Consider the following 20,808-nt stretch of genomic DNA (forward strand, 5'->3'; position numbering starts at 1 on the left):
ACTGGTCCCAGACCCAAACGGGTCTGCTGCTTGAAGCTGGCTGTCAGCCTGGTGTTGTGGGAAGATCTAGTTAGCTTATGCCTGTTCGCATATGCTAGGTAGTGGGGAAGAGAGGGAGATATAGTGATCCATTCATTGGGACTTTTCTTCTTCACATGAACCTGAATTTCTGAATTTTCAGCATATTCCAGAGGAACTCCAGATAACACATCCATCACATTACCTCACTATTGCCCTTCCTTCGAGCGCTGCTGAAGTGGTGAGCATATGGTATTTGCACCCATTGGATGTTGTAACATCCCAGTTTTCATCACTATTGAAAGAAATGCAAAGTAAGGGTGTTTGCGTAATTTTATAAAAGTACAAGTCCTTTTATGCAAATATTTGATTTACAAAAGTAACTTTTAAATCTACTCAGGACTAAAGTGTAAAAATGCGAGTCATGTCTATCCAACCATTATGACAAGCCTATCCCGTCATAATGACATGTCTATCTAACCATTATGACAAGCCTATCCCGTCATAATGACATGTCTATCCAACCATTATGACAAGTCTATCCCGTCATCATGACGTGTCATAAATGCTTGCATTTAGGTCCTGAATTTTATAAAGTTTTACCCTTTAGGACAAAAGCAATTCAAATCCGACTTTTATTCAAAAATTCATGTGTGAAAACATAAGTTTTGAGTTTTTGAATTTGAGCCCTAAAGCAATGTTGTAGAGTTTGAAAAACTCTTCAACTTTCGTTTTAGGCATTTCTTCATTTGAGTTTTGATTGATGGAAAATTTTGCCTTACAGATGAGTCCCTGCAGTTTTCTGAAATTGCGCATAAGTCCTTGAGGAATTCCATTTCCCTTTCCCCTCTGTTTTCCTTCTCCGGTGCTTTCTTTATCTTCACTGGCAGCACCATCCCCCTTGCCATTCACCCATGAGCAAGATAGATAAGTTGTGGTAAGGTTAGTGCTGGACTAGCCACTTAAAGGTGTGCGTTCCTTCGTGACTTTGTCGCTCCAATAAGGTAAGTGTCAGTCTCCTGGTTAAACTTGAGTACGTAGTATATAGGTTGTGATTCATCTGTTGGTAGGCTCCACCTCGCCATAAATCAGGGTCGTCGCACACAGCGCCGGTTGAGATATTTTTCCGCCGCGCGAACCACCTCACCTCATTTAAAAAGGAAGACGACGCACCTCCCTGCCGTCCCCCACCCGTGCTCGCTTTCGCTCGCGCACGCGCGACACACCGGCCCCACGACGGGACCGCGCACTGCCGCCGGCACCGCGCCGTGCCGCCCACCTCCGCGTCCCCACCTTGCCCACGCCGCTGCAGCGTCCTCGCCGGCTTTGCCGCCTCGACGCTCGCGTCTTCAGTGCTGCCACTGTTTGAGCTGACAGCAAGCTGCCGCAGCCCACGCCGTCGCCGTCCCTGTGCGACGCCGCTGCTGCTCTCCTTGCCTATAAAAGGAGCGAGGCCGTGATGAACTCCACCATCAGCCCTAACACACCGAGCCGCTTCACTTTGCTAGCTGAACCACTTCTCCCGAGCCCAGTTCACTCACGAGACGAAGCTCCAACAGTTGACCCTCTCCTCAAATCATGTACTATCTATTTCTCCTATTTTCATCTCCATTTGAGCTTATTTTATAGCTTGCTTGTGTTGTTTGCCGGTTGCGCCGTTTCCGCCGTAGATCACGGAGTGACCGAGGAGGAGCCGGCCAAGGAGTACGAAGGTCAGTACAGCGGGCCGGAGCCAGAAGACCCGTACCACGAGCAGGAAGCCGCCGCCGCCGACGCGTACATAAGCGAAGGCAAGTTTCATTGACCCCTACGTGAGCGGTTGCATCCATATGAGGACGTCTAGTTGTAGTCCTGGTTTAAGATCGATTACATATACCGATGCTCGAGTGATTGAGTGTGCTCATACATGCATATGAGTAGTTATGCATATCCAGAGTTGAGACTAGTATATGAAGGGTTTTGGCTGAGGCTAGGGCAGCTGGGTATGCTGGAGCCGGCGCTACCGTGGTGGTAGACTGGCAGGTGAGCGCTACCATGGAGGTAGGCTCGAGTTGACATGTTGAGGAATGGTTGCTGCCCTGGTGAACCATAAGGACCGAGTTGTTTTGACATCTCACCTAGCTTACTTTAGTACGACCACAGGTTCCGTTATGGGCCGGACTTAGCCTAATCCCACTGGTTAGCCTGACGGTCGCAGGGATGGTTCACGGGTATAGACCATTGGGGTCAGGGCCCGAGGGTTGTGCGGCCGGGCTGGGACGTGACCACGGCTGGGTGTCGGCTATGTCGGTTGTCCGTTCGGGCAGTCGAGCTTGTGGGTACAGTGTACGACCTCTGCAGAGTGTAGAATCCATTCGAATGGTCCGTGTCCACGGAATGGACAGGCTACGGTGTGGTCCTGACAACTAGTGAGCTACCTACTGTGGGTTGTGTCGGGAAGAGTTGTATAACTTAAGTTGCATTACTAATGTATTGTGATTAATGTGCATCGTGCATATCATTCCCCTCCCGTAGGGTGAGGTGGAACTTGCTGAGTACCTTTGTACTCACCCGTTTATGACTTGTTGCAGAGGATCCTGATTTTGTGCCTGAGGAAGGCGAGTAGTTCGTGCCCTATACCCAAGTCTGGAGTGGTGCCGTCGCAGTAGAAGCCACCATGTCAGATGAAGAGTTTACCCTCGCGTTTATCACCGCTATTGTTGTATTCCTAGTTTATGTTATTATTGTAATCGAACGTATTAAATAAAGCTATGTATGACTGTGGCACCACTTGTGTAATGTATTTTCGCCAGAGACTGCTTTCTGGTGTTTAAATACATGTTTAGCTCCGGTTGTTTAGACCGGGGCGTTTCAAGTGGTATCAGAGCCATGCTTGGCTGTAGGACACGAACCGGTAGTAACGATGACCGTAGGAGCCCTAGGATGGTCAATCCATGAGACCCTATTAGTTCTTAAAACTTTATCCTTATTATGCTAACCCTACCTTTGTAAGTTAGATGGCGGATGACTGGACCACCACCTACTGCATCAACGAAGATGGATTTCCCAGGGTGCTTTATGCTGCCACGGTGCGACTGGGTATTCCGGAACGACCGGAGTATGCGGGTCGCGAGTTCATTGAGCATGGCACCGAAAGCTGTGAGGTCACCGTCCATATTGGCGCCAGTGATAAATACTTGGAAATGCAACCCTGGAGCATCACCGCCACTGGAGCCCGTATGCCTGACACCATTCAACTTGCAGCTCGCAAGGCACTGCGGTACCTGTGCCAGATGTTCGAATGGCACTTGGGTTCCACTCCCATGAAGTACTTTCCACCGTTGGACCGTAGCCGTCCTGCTTGGGCGGCGAGGATCCGCAACCTGGAAAATCCCGCAGGGACAGAGAAGAACCCCACAGTTGTCGCTATGTCTGGCTATTTGCTTAGCCTCGACGATTTGTGCGACCAACTGCATCAGCGTGTGAGAGATTTAATCCAGCGTGCTGAGGGAGCGGAGTCCCGTTGGCATAAGGCTAAGCTGGCCTTAGCTCAGGCAGAAGCCCGAGCGGCTGAAGCTGAAAGCCGCCTCGCTGTGGCTGAAGATAACCTTAGGGAACAGGCAGATCGCCACAGTCAACTCCTTAGGGGTGTTTACCTAGTGGACCGTGCCAAGCGCAAGGAACGCCATCCCAGGACCGCCGCGGAGCCACCAATCCTGGAGGGGATCCCACTATACCCTTTGTCCCAACCGCGCAGGAGGATTTGCGAATCAGTGCCGCCCACGCCTCCCGCGTCTCCCCAAGATCCCGGAAACAGTGACCCCGAAGACCGTGTTGTAGGGTCCAGTAGTCGAGTCGTCCCGGCCGACCCTTAAAAGTCGAGCCGCGTTATTGTAATCCGTCGTGTCATGTATCCCTGCTTGTTTGAATGAATGCTTGGTGCTTGAATGATTTGTTTGTGTTGTGTGCTATTATATATATATGCAAATCTACCCTAGTAATAAATTAGGAGAGCCACCTAATCGTACCTTATCCCTTCTTTACCGCAGATGTCCCGTCGTTCGAGTGTGTTTGCACGAGCAAAGAGTCTCCAATGTTATACTGCCTCAGAGTATCTAAAAGGAGGGCCAAATCTTCTGGTAGCTAAAGCGATGAATGTATCCCATCCTTGATGATGGCTGCTACCATTTATGTAAGGTGTTTGCAATCACCAAAGTTATTGCTGGTGGTATTGGATTCAGAAGTCGAGCAGCAAGTGGCAGTACAGGCTGAACTGCTGCTGTTATTACAGGACGAGCTGCTGCTCTTGCTACAGCTGCACTGTGTTGCAAATGGTGCCATTCCTTGAGCCCAGCTGCTGCCCCAAATATTGCAGCTTCGATGTGTCCTATGATATCCACAGAGTAGTCCGCCTCCAAATGAGCTTGGCCATTTCGCCGGCAGGTGAAGAAATCATCTATGTTATCAGCATATTGAACTCTTGTTGTCAGGAACGTCTGTACCACGTTAACCATGTTGATGGTTGCAGGGCGGTTCCATGGAGCGTACCGGAGAACACAACAATGAAGATGGGTGTTGTTTTGCACCGAGAGGTTGTATAGCTTGCATAATTCTTGTATATTTTGCTGCATATGTCTTCTCGATAACCTTGAGACGCTTATGCATCCGATCAAACAAAGCCGCTTTGTTATCTTCCTCTTCATGACAGAAGTGGGTTTGCACGAGCAAAGAGTCTCCAATGTTATACTGCCTCAAAGTATCTAAAAACAGGGCCAAATCTTCTGATAGCTGAAGCGATGAATGTATGCCATCTTTGATGATGGCGGCCACCACTGATGTAAGGTGTTTGCAATCACCAAAGCTATTGCTGGTGGCATTGGATTCCGAAGTCGAGCAGCAAGTGGCAGTACAGGCTGAACTGCTGCTGTTATTACAGGCCGAGCTGCTGCTCTTGCTACAGCTGCACTGTGTTGCAAATGGTGCCATTCCTTAAGCCCAGCTGCTGCCCCAAATATTGCAGCTTCGATGTGTCCTATGATATCCACAGAGTAGTCCGCCTCTAAATGAGCTTGGCCATTTCGCCGGCAGGTGAAGAAATCATCTATGTTATCAGCATATTGAACTCTTGTTGTCAGGAACGTCTGTACCACGTTAACCATGTTGATGGTTGAGGACGGTTCCATGGAGCGTACCGGAGAACACAAGAATGAAAATGGGTGGTGTCCATTGCACTTGCCAACCAAACACTTGCACCGGGAGGTTGTATAGCTTGCATAATCCTTGTATATTTTGCTGCATGTGTCTTCTCGATAACCTTGAGACGCTTATGCATCCGATCAAACAAGGCCGCTTTGTTATCTTCCTCTTCATGACGGAAGTGGGTTTGCACGAGCAAAGAGTCTCCAATGTTATACTGCCTCAGATTATCTAAAAGCAGGGCCAAATCTTCTGGTAGCTGAAGCGATGAATGTATGCCATCCTTGATGATGGCGGCAACCACTGATGTAAGGTGTTTGCAATCACCAAAGCTATTGCTGGTGGCGTTTAATTCAGAAGTCGAGCAGCAAGTGGCAGTACAGGCTGAACTGCTGTTGTTATTACAGGTCGAGCTGCTGCTCTTGCTACAGCTGCACTGTGTTGCAAATGGTGCCATTCCTTGAGCCCAGCTGCTGCCCCAAATATTGCAGCTTCGATGTGTCCTATGGTATCCACAGAGTAGTCCGCCTCCAAATGAGCTTGGCCATTTCGCCGGCAGGTGAAGAAATCATCTATGTTATCAGCATATTGAACTCTTGTTGTTAGGAACGCCTGTACCACGTTAACCAAGTTGATGGTTGCAGGGCGGTTCCATGGAGCGTACCGGAGAACAGAACAATGAAGATGGGTGTTGTTTTGCACCGGGAGGTTGTATAGCTTGCATAATCCTTATATATTTTGCTGCATGTGTCTTCTCGATAACCTTGAGACGCTTATGCATCCGATCAAACAAGGCCGCTTTGTTATCTTCCTCTTCATGACAGAAGTGGGTTTGCACGAGCAAAGAGTCTTCAATGTTTTACTGCCTCAGAGTATCTAAAAGGAGGCCAAATATTCTGGTAGCTGAAGCGATGAATGTATGCCATCCTTGATGATGGCGGCCACCACTGATGTAACGTGTTTGCAATCACCAAAGCTATTGCTGGTGGCATTGGATTCAGAAGTCGAGCAGCAAGTGGCCGTACAGGCTGAACTGCTGCTGTTATTACAGGCCGAGCTGCTGCTCTTGCTACAGCTGCACTGTGTTACAAATGGTGCCATTCCTTAAGCCCAGCTACTGCCCAAATATTGCAGCTTCGATGTGTCCTATGGTTTAAAAAGAGTAGTCCGCCTCCAAATGAGCTTGGCCATTTCGTCGGCAGGTGAAGAAATCATCTATGTTATCAGCATATTGAACTCTTGTTGTCAGGAACGTTTGTACCACATTAACCATGTTGATGGTTGCAGGACGGTTCTATGGAGCGTACCGGAGAACACAACAATGATGATGGGCGCTGTCCATTGCACTTGCCCACCAAACACTTGCACCGGAAGATTGTATAGCTTGCATAATCCTTGTATATTTTGCTGCATGTGTCTTCTCGATAACCTTGAGACGCTTATGCATCCGATTAAATAAGGCCGCTTTGTTATCTTCCTCTTCATGACAGAAGTGGATTTGCACGAGCAAAGAGTCTCCAATGTTATACTGCCTCAGAGTATCTAAAAGAAGGGCCAAATCTTCTAGTAGCTGAAGCGATGAATGTAAGTCATCCTTGATGATGGCGGCCACCACTGATGTAAGGTGTTTGCAATCACCAAAGCTATTGCTGGTGGCATTGGATTCAGAAATCGAGCAGCAAGTGGCAGTACAGTCTGAACTGCTGCTGTTATTACAGACCGAGCTGCTGCTCTTGCTCCAGCTGCACTGTGTTGCAAATGGTGCCATTCCTTGAGCCCAGCTGCTGCCCCAAATATTGCAGCTTCGATGTGTCCTATGGTATCTACAGAGTAGTCCGCCTCCAAATGAGCTTTGCTATTTCGCCGGCAGGTGAAGAAATCATCTATATTATCAGCATATTGAACTCTTGTTGTCAGGAACGCCTGTACCACGTTAACCATTTTGATGGTTGTAGGGCGGTTTCATGGAGCGTACCGGAGAACACAACAATGAAGATGGGTGTTGTCTTGCACCGAGAGGTTGTGTAGCTTGCATAATCCTTGTATATTTTCCTGCATATGTCTTCTCGATATTCTTGAGACGCTTATGCATCCGATCAAACAAAGCCGCTTTTTTATCTTTCTCTTCATGACAGAAGTGGGTTTGCACGAGCAAAGAGTCTCCAATGTTATACTGCCTTAGAGTATCTAAAAACAGGGCCAAATCTTCTGGTAGCTGAAGTGATGAAAGTATGCCATCCTTGATGATGGCGGCCACCACTGATGTAAGGTGTTTGCAATCACCAAAGCTATTGCTGGTGGCATTTGATTCAGAAGTCGAGCAGCAAGTGGCAGTACAGGCTGAACTGCTGCTGTTATTACAGGCCGAGCTGCTGCTCTTGCTACAGCTGCACTGTGTTGCAAATGGTGCCATTACTTGAGCCCAGCTGCTTGAAGCGTCCCCCCATCAGGGAAGACTTAAAAGTGTTGTTTTATCAGTCCCAAGAGGCTGATAACACTTTTATTACATCAGATGGTACATCACCGTACAACTCTACGCGGTAATGGGCAATGAAACGCCACTATCGCGAGGATTACAACTAGAACCCACACCACTACACCAGCTACGAAAAGGGGGTCATCAGAGTCTTGCGCCATGCGGAACTTCAACGGTGGCCCTGACCACAGGCAAGACTGGGTGCAGAACGAAACCCTACTCGATGTCCTCGGGGACGTAGTCTGGGTCTTCCACTGTAAAAGTAAGAATGGGGTGAGTACGAATGTACTCAGCAAGTCCAATCACACCCACGGAGGGGGGGGGTATAACAGAATTTAATGCACAGGATAATCCAAGGATAAGATTATGGTTCATTTGCGGAAAACTTGATTATATGCAGGGGTTCGTTTTAAAAATATTTTCAAAACAAGTTTTCCAGTACCAAGGAGCACACGGTGTTGACCCACACGGATCCAAGTTTTAAACTGCTACCGGACTCCCCGTCCGCCGTAGCACACGGCACCACTGCCGGACACTTTCCAAACAACTCACACCAGCCCACCCATTCCCGGAGAGAAACACTAGTTATGTGACCACACCGTAACTTGCCCAATACCGTGGGCACGGCTATTCGAATCGATTTTAACTCTACAGAGGTGTGCAACTTTACCCACAGGTGGGGCACCGCAGCACGATCACCTTAGTGTCGGTGCAGATCCCAACAAAGCCATTACCCACCTTAGCTAGACCTGACTAGCCACCACGGGATCCATCAAGGGGCCATTCGACCTATCTCCGAGGTTTAACCGGGGCATAAGTCACACAGAGCTTATCCCTTCTCCTTGATCACCCGTTGCTCTCAGCTCTCCTGATGGCTATCAGACTAACTAGTGGGGTTTATGCTAAGCCGTTGCCCATACAACGGTCAAGTGGTTTGCACGACAGGAAGCTAGGTGAGATGACACATCAACTCGGTCCTTAGGGGTGGCAAGATGGATATCTCCCTTCCTCGCTCAACCACACAGGTACGAGCACTCCAACGGCAATTCACACAGAAATGCCATCCATCCCGTCTAACTCGTCTTTCAAAACCACATTTTATCCCTTCCCACACACACATTTCTTTATAAAACCAGGTGGTCGAGGTATGATTATCACAGACAAGGGTGGCTATCCTACCATGTTTTCAGCAGCAAAACCATGCAATTTTATAAAACAGGCCACTGGGTTGTGTTTATAAAAACTAGGACAGAAACATGCATCAAAAGGGCGGGATTGAACTTGCCATCGTCAAGTCCTTGCGGGAGGTCCTGATCGAAGCACTGTCCCTCGGGTTCGGGGTCGCAGAACTGGTCCTCGTTCGCTTGGTCACAGTCGAGACCTTCCTCGTTCACTCCGTGTCCTACGACGCAAACACACAGGCACACAATCAAGCGAAGGAACTAAAAGCTTTTATCGTTGAGCTTGAATCGGAAATAATTTAGTTACGGAGGTAGGGGTAATATTTTTAGGTGGTTTCTTAATGGCATGGCTAGAACTATACTAGAAAGGGCGTGGTAAAGTTTCGGGTCGATCGGAGATCGTTTCGCACATAAAATGACGAGGTAAAGAGGGGTTCAGGGGTTAAACAGGGGTCCAGGGGCTTATTCGTAACTATCCGGAAAGAGTAAGGACCTATTTGCGAATCCTAGAAATACCCTGGGCATGCTAAAAGGGTGTCAAGTATATCTAGGTTTATGTATCGAGGGTTTTGGTTTGAAATAACGGAAAGGGTAGGGCTTCTTTTGCAAAAGGGAGTGGATAGGGGGTTCCTTTGGGGAAAAATAGGAAGGGGGGGGGTTGGGCAAAAACGCCCCTTCTTCCTCCTCTCCCCGTACAGAACAGAGGAGGGGGTGGGGGCGCGCCGGCAGCGGCCAAATCCGGCGGCCCAGGGCGCGGCGGCGGCCGGGGTTAGGGGCAAAAGAGGGAGGAGGGCAGGGGGATTCCATCCCCGGCCTCACCTTGGACCGGGGTGGCGCGTGGAGGCCGGACGACGCGGGCAGTGGGCGGCGGCGGCGCTGCGGCTTGGGGGAAGAAGGGTCGTGAGGTGGTGGAGGTCGTGAGGAGGGGTGGCTGCGCGGGCGGCCGATTTATAGGCCGCGGAAGGCGGTGGGGAGGCCGGCGGCGTGTGGTGGCTCGGCGGACGCCATTAATGGCGTGCGGCCGCTTGCGGCCGTCGCGAAGCGGCGTGCGGGCGGCGGGGTCGTCGAGGCGTCGTCAAGCACGTGGGGGGGGGAAAGGGCTGTGCGGGCACAGGCGACGGCGCGAGCGGCGAGGGAGGACGCGGCAGCGGCGGGCGGCGCGCGCGTGCGCGTGCGGTGCGGCGGGGTGCGGGCCAGGGCGGGGGCGCGAACGACGGACAGCGCGGCACAGCGCACGTCCACGCGGGGCACGCGGGGCGAGCGCGTGCGCGCGGCACGGCCGGGGCAGCGCGGGCTCTCGGCCCGGGTGGCGCTCGGGCACGCGGCAGGGGAAGGAAAGAGAGAAGGAAGAAGAAGGAAGGAAGGAAAGGGAAAAGGGAAAGAAAGAAAGAAGGAGAAAAGAGAGATTGGGGAAAAAGAAAAGAAAAGAAAAGAAAAGAAATGGGAGAGAGGAAAAAGAAGAGGGAAAGAGAGAGAGGCGCGTCGGCGCCGGTCGCGGCGGCTACCGTGGCCGGTCGGCCACGCGCGCGCGGAATTCGCGCGCTGCACGAGGAGCGCCGGCGCTAATTGCGGCAGGTGATCGCGCGCGGCGGCAGGCCTCCGAGCGGCGTGGGATGGGATGGCGATAAGGTTTAGTGTCGGTCAGAAGGGGTTAGGGCTAGGGTTTCGTCGACGAGTGGTTTTTAAACGAAACACTCTAGCGCGTGTTTTAATTTGGTAAATTTTCAGGGCGTCACACTGCTGCCCCAAATATTGCAGCTTCGATGTGTCCTATGGTATCCACAGAGTAGTCCGCCTCCAAATGAGCTTAGCCATTTCGCCGGCAGGTGAAGAAATCATCTATGTTATCAGCATATTGAACTCTTGTTGTCAGGAACGTCTGTACCACGTTAACCATGTTGATGGTTGCAGGACGGTTCCATGGAGCGTGCCGGAGAACACAACAATGAAGATAGGTGCTGTCCATTGCACTTGCTAACCAAACACTTGCACTGGGAGGTTGTATAACTTGCATAATCCTTGTATATTTTGCGGCATGTGTCTTCTCGATAACCTTGAGACGCTTATGCATCCGATCAAACAAGGCCGCTTTGTTATCTTCCTCTTCATGACAGAAGTGGGTTTGCACGAGCAAAGAGTCTCCAATGTTATACTGCCTCAGAGTATCTAAAAGGAGGGCCAAATCTTCTGGTAGCTGAAGCGATGAATGTAAGCCATCCTTGATGATGGCGGCCACCACTGATGTAAGGTGTTTGCAATCACCAAAGCTATTGCTGGTGGCATTGGATTCAAAAGTCTAGCAGCAAGTGGCAGTACAGGATGAACTGCTGCTGTTATTACAGGCCGAGCTGCTGCTCTTGCTACAGCTGCACTGTGTGGCAAATGGTGCCATTCCTTGAGCCCAGCTGCTGCCCCAAATATTGCAGCTTCGATGTGTCCTATGGTATCCACAGAGTAGTCCGCCTCCAAATGAGCTTTGCTATTTCGCCGGCAGGTGAAGAAATCATCTATGTTATCAACATATTGAACTCTTGTTGTCAGGAACGCCTGTACCACGTTTACCATTTTGATGGTTGCAGGGTGGCTTCACGGAGCGTACCGGAGAACACAACAATGAAGATGGGTGTTGTCTTGCACCGAGAGGTTGTATAGCTTGCATAATCCTTGTATATTTTCCTGCATATGTCTTCTCGATATCCTTGAGACGCTTATGCATCCGATCAAACAAAGCCGCTTTGTTATCTTTCTCTTCATGACAGAAGTGGGTTTGCACGAGCAAAGAGTCTCCAATGTTATACTGCCTTAGAGTATCTAAAAACAGGGCCAAATCTTCTGGTAGCTGAAGCGATGAATGTATGCCATCCTTGATGATGGCGGCCACCACTGATGTAAGGTGTTTGCAATCACCAAAGCTATTGCTGTGCTCTTGCTACAGCTGCACTGTGTTGCAAATAGTGCCATTCCTTGAGCCCAGCTGCTGCCCCAAATATTGCAGCTTCGATGTGTCCTATGGTATCCACAGAGTAGTCCGCCTCCAAATGAGCTTGGCCATTTCGCCGGCAGGTTAAGAAATCATCTATGTTATCAACATATTGAACTCTTGTTGTCAGGAATGTCTGTACCACGTTAACCATGTTGATGGTTGCAGGACGGTTCCGTGGAGTGTACCGGAGAACACAACAATGAAGATGGGTGCTGTCCATTGCACTTGCCAATCAAACACTTGCACCGGGAGGTTGTATAGCTTGCATAATCCTTGTATATTTTGCTGAATGTGTCTTCTCGATAACCTTGAGACGCTTATGCATCCGATCAAACAAGGCCGCTTTGTTATCTTCCTCTTCATGACAGAAGTGGGTTTGCACGAGCAAAGAGTCTCCAATGTTATACTGCCTCAGAGTATCTAAAAACAGGGCCAAATCTTCTGGTAGCTGAAGCGATGAATGTATGCCATCCTTGATGATTGCGGCCACCACTGATGTAAGGTGTTTGCAATCACCAAAGCTATTGCTGGTGGCATTTGATTCAGAAGTCGAGCAGCAAGTGGCAGTACAGGCTGAACTGCTGCTGTTATTATAGGCCGAGCTGCTGCTCTTGCTACAGCTGCGCTGTGTTGCAAATGGTGCCATTCCTTGAGCCTAGCTGCTGCCCCAAATATTGCAGCTTCGATGTGTCCTATGGTATCCACAGAGTAGTCCGCCTCCAAATGAGCTTTGCTATTTCGCCGGCAGGTGAAGAAATCATCTATGTTATCAACATATTGAACTCTTGTTGTCAGGAACGCCTGTACCACGTTAACCATTTTGATGGTTGCAGGGCGGTTTCATGGAGCGTACCGAAGAACACAACAATGAAGAAGGGTGCTGTCCATTGCACTTGCCAACCAAACACTTGCACCGGGAGGTTGTATAGCTTGCATAATCCTTGTATATTTTGCTGCATGTGTCTTCTCGATAACCTTGAGACGCTTATGCATCCGATCAAACAAGGCCGCTTTGTTATCTTCCTCTTCATGACAGAAGTGGGTTTGCACGAGCAAAGAGTCTCCAATGTTATACTGCCTCAGAGTATCTAAAAGGAGGGCCAAATCTTCTGGTAGCTGAAGCGATGAATATATGCCATCCTTGATGATGGCGGCGACCACTAATGTAAGGTGTTTGCAATCACCAAATCTATTGCTGGTGGCATTGGATTCAGAAGTCGAGCAGCAAGTGGCAGTACAGGCTGAACTGCTGCTGTTATTACAGGCCGAGCTGCTGCTCTTGCTCCAGCTACACGGTGTTGCAAATGGTGCCATTCCTTGAGCCCAGCTGCTGCCCCAAATATTGCAACTTCGATCTGTCCTATGGTATCCATAGAGTAGTCCGCCTCCAAATGAGCTTTGCTATTTCACCGGCAGCTGAAGAAATCATCTATGTTATCAGCATATTGAACTCTTGTTGTCAGGAACGCCTGTACCACGTTAACCATGTTGATGGTTGCAGGGCGGTTTCATGGAGCGTACCGGAGAACACAACAATGAAGAAGGGTGCTGTCCATTGCAATTGCCAACCAAACACTTGCACCGGGAGGTTGTTTAGCTTGCATAATCCTTGTATATTTTGCTGCATGTGTCTTCTCGATAACCTTGAGACGCTTATGCATCCGATCAAACAAGGCCGCTTTATTATCTTTCTCTTCATGACAGAAGTGGATTTGCACGAGCAAAGAGTCTCCAATGTTATACTGCCTCAAAATATCTAAAAGGAGAGCCAAATCTTCTGATAGCTGAAGCGATGAATGTATGCCATCCTTGATGATGGCGGCCACCACTGATGTAAGGTGTTTGCAATCACCAAAGCTATTGCTGGTGGCATTGGATTCAGAAGTCGAGCAGCAAGTGGCAGTACAGGCTGAACTGCTGCTGTTATTACAGGCCGAGCTACTGCTCTTGCTCCAGCTGCACTGTGTTGCAAATGGTGTCATTCCTTAAGCCCAGCTGCTGCCCCAAATATTGCAGCTTCGATGTGTCCTATGGTATCCACAGAGTAGTCCGCCTCCAAATGAGCTTTGCTATTTCACCGGCAGGTGAAGAAATCATCTATGTTATCAGCATATTGAACTCTTGTTGTCAGGAACGCCTGTACCACGTTAACCATGTTGATGGTTGCAAGGCGGTTCCATGAAGCGTACCGGAGAACACAACAATGAAGATGGGTGCTGTCCATTGCACTTGCCAACCAAACACTTGCACCGGGAGGTTGTATGGCTTGCATAATTTTTGTATATTTTGCTGCATATGTCTTCTCGATAACCTTGAGACGCTTATGCATCCGATCAAACAAGGCCGCTTTGTTATCTTCCTCTTCATGATAGAAGTGGATTTGCACGAGCAAAGAGTCTCCAATGTTATACTGCCTCAGAGTATCTAAAAGGAAGGCCAAATCTTCTGATAGCTGAAGCGATGAATGTATGCCATCCTTGATGATGGCGGCCACCACTGATGTAAGATGTTTGCAATCACCAAAGCTATTGCTGGTGGCATTGGATTCAGCAGTCGAGCAGCAAGTGGCAGTACAGGCTGAACTGCTGCTGTTATTACAGGCCGAGCTGCTGCTCTTGCTCCAGCTGCACTGTGTTGCAAATGATGCCATTCCTTGAGCCCAGCTGCTGTCCCAAGTATTGCAGATTCGATGTGTCCTATGGTATCCACAGAGTAGTCCGCCTCCAAATGAGCTTTGCTATTTCGCCGGCAGGTGAAGAAATCATCTATGTTATCAGCATATTGAACTCTTATTGTCAGGAACGCCTGTACCACGTTAACCATTTTGATGGTTGCAGGGCGGTTCCATGGAGCGTACCGGAGAACACAACAATGAAGATGGGTGCTGTTCATTGCACTTGCTAACCAAACACTTGCACCGGGAGATTGTATAGCTTGCATAATCCTTGTATATTTTGCTGCATCTGTCTTCTCGATAACCTTGAGACGCTTATGCTTCCGATCAAACAAGGCCGCTTTGTTATCTTTCTCTTCATGACAGAAGTGGGTTTGCGCGAGCAAAGAGTCTCAAATGTTATACTGTCTCAGAGTATCTAAAAGGAGGGCCAAATCTTCTGTTAGCTGAAGCGATGAATGTATGCCATCCTTGATGATGGCGGCCACCACTGATGTAAGGTGTTTGCAATCACCAAAGCTATTGCTGGTGGCATTGGATTCAGAAGTCGAGCAGCAAGTGGCAGTACAGGCTGAACTGCTGCTGTTATTACAGGCCGAGCTACTGCTCTTGCTCCAGCTGCACTGTGTTGCAAATGGTGCCATTCGTTGAGCCTAGCTGCTGCCCCAAATATTGCAGCTTCGATGTGTCCTATGGTATCCACAGAGTAGTCCGCCTCCAAATGAGCTTGGCCATTTTGCCGGCAGGTGAATAAATCATTTTTGTTATCAGCATATTGAACTCTTGTTGTCAAAAACGCCTGTACCACGTTAACCATGTTGATGGTTGTAGGGCGGTTTCATGGAGCGTACCGGAGAACGCAACAATGAAGATGGGTGCTATCCATTGCACTTGCCAACCAAACACTTGCACCGGGAGGTTGTATAGTTTGCATAATCTTTGTATATTTTGCTACATCTGTCTTCTCGATAACCTTGAGACGATTATGCATCCGATCAAACAAGACCGCTTTGTTATCTTTCTCTTCATGACAGAAGTGGGTTTGCACAAGCAAAGAGTCTCCAATGTTATACTGTCTCAGAGTATCTAAAAGGAGGGCCAAATCTTCTGGTAGCTGAAGCGATGAATGTATGCCATGCTTGATGATGGCCGCCACCACTGATATAAGGTGTTTGCAATCACCAAAGTTATTGCTGGTGGCATTGGATTCAAAAGTCGAGCAGCAAGTGGCAGTACAGGCTGAACTGCTGCTGTTATTACAGGCCGAGCTGCTGCTCTTGCTACAGCTGCACTGTCTTGCAAATGGTGCCATTCCTTGAGCCCAGCTGCTGGTCCAAATATTGCAGCTTTGATGTGTCGTATGGTATCCACAGAGTAGTCCGCCTCCAAATGAGCTTGGTCATTTCGCCGGTAGGTGAAGAAATCATCTATGTTATCAGCATATTGAACTCTTATTGTCAGGAACGCCTGTACCACGGTAACCATGTTGATGGTTGCAGAGCGGTTTCATGGAGCGTACCGGAGAACACAACAATGAAGATGGGTGTTGTCCATTGCACTTGCCAACCAAACACTTACACCGGGAGGTTGTATAGTTTGCATAATCCTTGTATATTTTGCTGCATCTGTCTTCTCGATAACCTTGAGACGCTTATGCATCCGATCAAACAAGGCCGTTTTGTTATCTTCCTCTTCATGACAGAAGTGGGTTTGCACGAGCAAAGAGTCTCCAATATTATACTGCCTTAGAGTATCTAAAAGGAGAGCCAAATCTTCTAGTAGCTGAAGCGATGAATGTATGTCATCCTTGATGATGGCCACCACCACTGACATATTTGTTGTAACCCCATTCACAGTAGCACCGATCGGTTTGACCAATTGTAGCGGTACATGCATGCCTTTGAGCTTGCCCATGTAATCAATTCCAAAACAGTCTCTATTGAAACCACCATCTAGACAATAACAGTTATCTCCCTTGACGTGATGAATTGGTAATGCCTCCATTAGCTGCAGAGTTTGATAGTGCAAACTGTGTGTGCCCAGACTTTAATTATTATTCCTTTCGTCACCTGGCAGAACATTGAACACCAAATATCATTGTTTACACAGAAATCAATCAAAGGCATAGGGCATGTATCACAAGCATATAGATGGATCAAGACATATTTATCAGACAAAATATAGTACAATGAACCATTATTTCCTCTCTTGAGTTAGATTAGCAAAGTATATTGATCCGAACATATGATCTCATATATAAGGCATTAGGCAATTAAATGATCCAGGATTTGGCCTAGTACCAAATATTTGGTTGGCTAGTCCAGTCTCTACAAATTTTGGATGTACACATGAAGTCATTAGGCTCCATCAGATCGACTAAGATCTACAACTGGATGGGATTTGTCTGTATTATACCTGGAATTCCACCACTGTACGCAGCTGCACTTGCCGATCCGGTGATGTGAAACTCATTGTCCACCTCCAGAAACCTCATAGCAGCTTGCTCGATGCCGTTGCCGTTGGACCCCCCACAACTGCCAGCTCCATGCCGTCACCGTTGCCTAATTCCCCGCATCCGCATGCCGGTTCAATAGAGTTCAATGATGCTAAGACTGAAAATACAAAGATAGTTACTTCGACCAGAATTCCTTTAAGAGTATTAATGGTGAAGTTGCAACTACTAAAAAGCATTCTTTAATTCAGGTGGTAAATAATACTCGACCCAATCATAAACACCAAAAAAATCACATGATACATTATGCAATGGTGGTACCCACGGCCAACAATGGTAGTCTGTGAATAAAAAAAAGATGTGGGCAGAAAACTTATGTTTGTGAACAGAAAACCCAACTATTTTGTAAAAACTGGTCCACCGACATTGTAGTAACAAAAGTGAATACAATGATTTTGCAAGAGCCAATTCATCTTAGTTGTGGTAATAAAAAATGGGTACTTTGCAATTTGTATACGTTGATTTTTGTGAGAGTCAGTAAATAGCATTTTTGTTGCATTCAAAGACTGACAGCATAAACCATGAGCACATTTCAATGCGTAACCATGGCTTTAATGATCATGGAGGGGTAATACGGTAGTGAGTGAATGCCTAAGCAGTCACCTAAATTCTTAAGAGTAACTTATCGCTTGAAGGAATGAAATGTTGAGTTGGATTCATTACATAAATCTGAAATGCATATAATGACTACTGGAATGAAAAAAGTGTGTTAGACATACGAATGCACATCAAAATCAGGCTGGTGTCAGCCTCTGTCGGCGTATTATTCTAATTAGCACTTCTAATTCAGAACTATGCACATACAAGTTGAAAACATATAGCCTATAATTTGGCAGTCTACAAGCTCTTTAAGATAACACAAATAACCATGCAATTGAACCTTTTCCCAGGCTCAAGTATCAGCACATGCTTGCAGATTAATAGTCAAGAATATCTGACTGGAATCGAAGTTTCTCCATCTATATTTTGCTTTTACATTTATTGTTATTAGTCCCTGTTTCATGAACACAACCAACACGAAACCTCTGTAGGGTTACATGGTCAGGACTCAGGGCCTAAATGAAGAATAAAGCAGAGGAGAATTTTTCATCCTGTATTTCCATGTAAATTTACACATTTCTTGAAAAAAAAAAGCAAGTAGATCCATTTCCCATGTTTAGCACAAGTTCAAATGGTTTAGGGAAATTTGGATCTGTACCATTAAAAGATCACAACGTTAGATATATACCATCATTATCTCACTGACAGGTGGGGTTCACATGAGTCAATGACATGTGGGTCCAATGGTATACATCTAACTTTTGGATCTTTTCATGGTACAAATCTAATTTTATCAATGGTTTATGTAACTTAAATATTGTGTTGAGCTAAATCTTCTCTACAATCTCACGAAACCGAGACTGACATAACACTAAACTAACATGAGAAGATTCTAAAAGGCGTTCCTGTCCAACTACAAGACCTCCGCAGCGGCGACCATGGTGTTCAATGGGCAGCACAAAATTAATCGTAGGAACAACAAAACATGAGGAAATTGAAGGGGACCTTGAGCCGGTGGGGGAGTCACCTGATAGGAAGGCAGGCCGGAGGAGGATCGCCGGAGACAGGAGGGCAGATCGGACTCGCGGAATGGCGATGGGAGGATTTAGCGGCGTTGGGAACGGGAGATCGTCTCCATGAATGCGGGAACACGCAGGGGCTAGCCAGCAGCGGGCGGTGGGCGGCGCCAGTACCCGGATCAGCAACGGGAGGAACGTCGTCCGGAACGGACCACGAGCTGGGAGGAGGGAGCGCCATCAGGAGGAGGGGCGGCGTCAGGCGGAGGCAACGCCATCGGCCCGGGAGGAGGGGAGCGCCATCGGGAGGGGGCGTTGTAGGGAGGAGGGAGCGCCGGGAAGCCGAGGTAGCCCCGGCTGGCCACGTTGAAGACGTGCTCCTCCGGGTTGTGCTCCTCGGCGGTGCGGAACAGCGAGGACATCTGCCAGGCCGGGAGCGCCCGGTCCGGCATGGAGATCTAGATCTCGAGGCGGCGGAGGTTGGGGTGCCTGGCCCTGGCGAGCAGGCCGGCGAGCGTGTCGGGGTCGACGCGGCGGAACACCAGCACGTCGAGCTCGGTCCAGAGCGGGCGCCACCGCCGAGCGACACTGCTTGTGCGCGCAGCCTTGGCCGTGGATCCGAGGCAGGCAAGCACGAGGAGGAGGAGCGCGTCGGGGAGGGCGACGCGCTGACGTCCAGAGGCTGCAGGTAGCCGGCGGCGTAGGACCTCGCCGGACGGCGAGGGGGGGGGACAGGACCGCGCCTCACCAGAGGGTCGCCGGGGAGGGCCCGAATCGCGAGATTGGGGACAGGCGAGGGTGCCTCGCCGTGTCGGGAGGGGGGCCGGCCGCGCAGCCCTTCGCGGGGGTAGCCCGTGGGTCACCGACGGGAAGCCCGCCGACGGCAGCCGGCGGCGGAGGGTGGCGCAGGGTGTTGCAGGGGCGGGACGAGAGCCGGCGAGGCTGGAAAGCATGAGGGAGGGCGGCGCCCGGCGCATCACCGGAGGATCGCCGGCGGGAGGACGGATGGAGCGAGGATCTATTTCGCCGGCGGGAGGAACGGTACGGAGGATCGTGGGTGGGGCACGATCTATTTGCGAGCTGGGGGACGGGGAGGTGGGGAAAAACCGGCGGGCAGTAAAAAAAACCGAATGAAAAGAAAAACAGACGCAAGTCGAGTCCGGTCGGGTCCGACAAGTTGGCTCGGGTATGCAGTACCTTATTCCATACGGAGGGTATCCAATAAATATATATATATATATATATGTTAAGACATGTAATTTTCTCTTTGAGGTCATCTCTGCTGGACAACCGAGCAATAGCTTGAACTGCAGCCTTCAAATTCTAGAGTTGACAATGATCTACACACAATAATTAAAAACAATGCGTTATAACTGCACACCTAGCATTGCAATCGCTGATACAGGTAGTCAAGTATGCAATAGTTTTATTTCTCAAAAAAAAAGTGTTTCTATCAAAGCATTGTAGTTTCTTTTGGATCTTGCCGCAAATCATGAATCTTAATTCAGAGATGCCTCCATTGCTGCCGGCTTGAGATCCATGAACGTGGCCTGCTGCAAGGTACGCAGAGATCCACACGGCGGCAGCATCGTGGACGTGGAGAAGGTACCGCCTGGGGTTTGCTAAATTGCAGGACGATCATGGACGTGGACAAGCTAGGTTCAGGTTTCACGCGGTAGGCTTTTCATCGATCCGCGCCATGAACAGTAGACGGGGTTGCATGTCTTACCGGCGTAGGAGTTGAAGATATCGACGGTGGCGAGGAGGAAACCGATGACACGCTTGCTGGCGCGGTGCCGCCGCCGCCGCCGCCGCCCTTGGCCTCACGCGGTCCGTCCGGTGGATCAGTGCCGAACCGATCACGCTTGCTGACGAGGTGCCGCCACTGCCGCCACCCTTGGCCTCAGGTGATCAGTGATCTATTCCCACGATGAGCCAGGCATGGGGATGGAGACGAAGGAGGATGAGCGACGATGATGGAGGGCTGATCGCCTGCGCCTGGCAGTTTGGTTTCCATGCCGCACAAAGTGGTATATCCTTAACCGAGATCATGTGGGCCCTATAGATAGTGGCATTTTTTGAGAAGCAAATTATGGTCGCACCAAAGGGAGGTTTGGGGGGGGGGGGTGGCGCCGGTTTTACCGGGATCGTACGTGGGGGAGGGGTAGCGACCTGAAAATTTTGTCGCACCAAGTGGGAGTCTTACTTTCGTTCTTTTTATGTGGTAGAGAAA

General features: G+C 49.1%; 2 long non-coding RNA genes across 2 annotated transcripts; one reads left to right on the forward strand and one right to left on the reverse strand.

The window, feature by feature from the left end:
• Positions 1 to 300: 300 nt before the first annotated feature.
• LOC112877127 lies at positions 301 to 2,836 on the forward strand. The gene is made up of 2 exons (XR_003225445.1): positions 301 to 332; positions 2,589 to 2,836. It is a non-coding gene; the product is annotated as an uncharacterized LOC112877127 (long non-coding RNA).
• A 10,708-nt stretch (positions 2,837 to 13,544) lies between these two features.
• LOC112878307 lies at positions 13,545 to 19,679 on the reverse strand. Its single transcript, XR_003225674.1, has 3 exons — positions 18,587 to 19,679; positions 16,923 to 17,119; positions 13,545 to 16,576 (listed from the first exon to the last, which is right to left on the reverse strand). It is a non-coding gene; the product is annotated as an uncharacterized LOC112878307 (long non-coding RNA).
• Between the last annotated feature and the right edge of the window lie 1,129 nt (positions 19,680 to 20,808).

Source organism: Panicum hallii, chromosome 9 (genome assembly GCF_002211085.1).
Source record: "Panicum hallii strain FIL2 chromosome 9, PHallii_v3.1, whole genome shotgun sequence".
NCBI classification, from domain to species: Eukaryota; Viridiplantae; Streptophyta; class Magnoliopsida; order Poales; family Poaceae; genus Panicum; species Panicum hallii.